This window comes from Pteropus alecto, unplaced genomic scaffold (genome assembly GCF_000325575.1).
Source record: "Pteropus alecto unplaced genomic scaffold, ASM32557v1 scaffold22, whole genome shotgun sequence".
NCBI lineage: Eukaryota > Metazoa > Chordata > Mammalia > Chiroptera > Pteropodidae > Pteropus > Pteropus alecto.
This window is the reverse complement of record NW_006434839.1, coordinates 13,571,348-13,572,947: the sequence shown is the minus strand read 5'-3', so window position 1 is coordinate 13,572,947 and position 1,600 is coordinate 13,571,348. Positions and strand designations below refer to the sequence as shown.

Sequence of the window (1,600 nt, the reverse complement as noted above, 5' to 3'; positions counted from 1 at the left end):
GTGAAGAAAAGAGATGCAATTTGTAGAGATTCTGACAGAGTGATAAACAGCAAACTATAAGAAATAAACAAGGATGTTAGAAGGCAATAAGTGCTCTGGAAAACAGAACTGGTGGAGGTGTGGTGCAGGTTACAGTTATAAAGTGGTACTCAGGATGGACCTCAGTAAGCAGTGGTGTTTGAATAATGACTCGAAAATGGTGAAGAAGCTTTTATTTATTTTTATTACTTATGCCTACAGCACCTGGTCTTCCTAGGTGGTCTCCCATCCAAGTACTAACCAGGCCCGACCCTGCTTAGCTTCCAGGCTTGTTCAGGGTGGCATGGCCATTGACCAAATACTGCGGCTCCAATGGGGTGCAAAGCCAGGAACTTCTGCGTGTAAAGCAGATGTGCTAACCGCTATACTATGTCTGAACCATGTCTGAAGGAGCTCTTATTTAACAGCAACAACAACAACACACTTTTTAAAAATAAGAAGCATCACAAATTTCTCTTCACCTAACCCTTTTTGATGTTAACTTTAGATCTACAGGTCAGCAGTTTTACTTTTCTGTTCTTTTTATCTTCATTTACATTGCTTAAATACAAAATCGAATTTATTATTATGTAATCGTTTTCTGAATTTTTTTCTTTTGTACTAAATGAAGTTGAGAGAAATATCGAAGACATGATGCTCTATTTTAAATTGGGAAAGATATATTGATAATCTTTTTCTTGTCAATTAAAGAAAAAAAGTCCCTGATGTGCATAGCATTTTTTTCATCTTTGTTAAGAGAATGTAGCATGTAAATTGTATAAATGATACTAGCAGCAATAATAAATATTAATTTAGGGCTTATCATATACTGGTAAGATCTTGGGCTTAGTATTTACATTACTTTTGTAACAAAATCCTTAGAATAGTCCTGTAAGATTGCACTAATTATCTCCATGTCACAGATAAGGAAGCCCAGGTTACAGAAGTTAGTAAATAACAGACTAGGATTCTAATCCATGTTGGTTTTAATCCAAAAATTTAGTTTTTAACTTGCCACTGTTCCCAAGTATGTACAGCACGGCTGTGAAACACAAGATCGTTTTGGAAGATACAGACATGAATATTTTTTTATTTAAGAATTATGTATCTACTTTAAAGCATTGCGTTTGCATTCTCACTAGATTTCATGAGATATGAGGGAACTGATCAAAAAAGAAAGGACTCTAACATTTGGAATGGTGATATCTGGAAAGATTTGGAGAAAGCTATACCTCAAAAGTACCCAGAAGCACTGATGTCTTCTCTCTTACACCTTGAGGAAGTAATCCTAACCCCTGACTTTGCTGGAAAAAGCTAAACATTTCTCTTAAGAAAGTGCTGTCTTTAAACTAGTTATCAGAATATGAATTTACAAAGTCTCAAGGGTAAAGCGATGATTTAGATTATGAAAAAAAGTTAAAACCAGAATAGACTAATTTATATTTTAAAAAATCATATTCATTTATGCATTCAGTGCAATAATTACTTGTCAGAAGCTACTGTGGTAAGGTATCATGTTAGATCCTGATTCTTTGATTTCAAGAAGATGGTATAGGAGGAAAGTCAGAAAATAATCCACTAA

General features: G+C 34.4%; 1 pseudogene; it reads right to left on the bottom strand.

The window, feature by feature from the left end:
• Positions 1-231: 231 nt before the first annotated feature.
• Positions 232-334, bottom strand: LOC112478817 (annotated as a pseudogene).
• Positions 335-1,600: the final 1,266 nt, after the last annotated feature.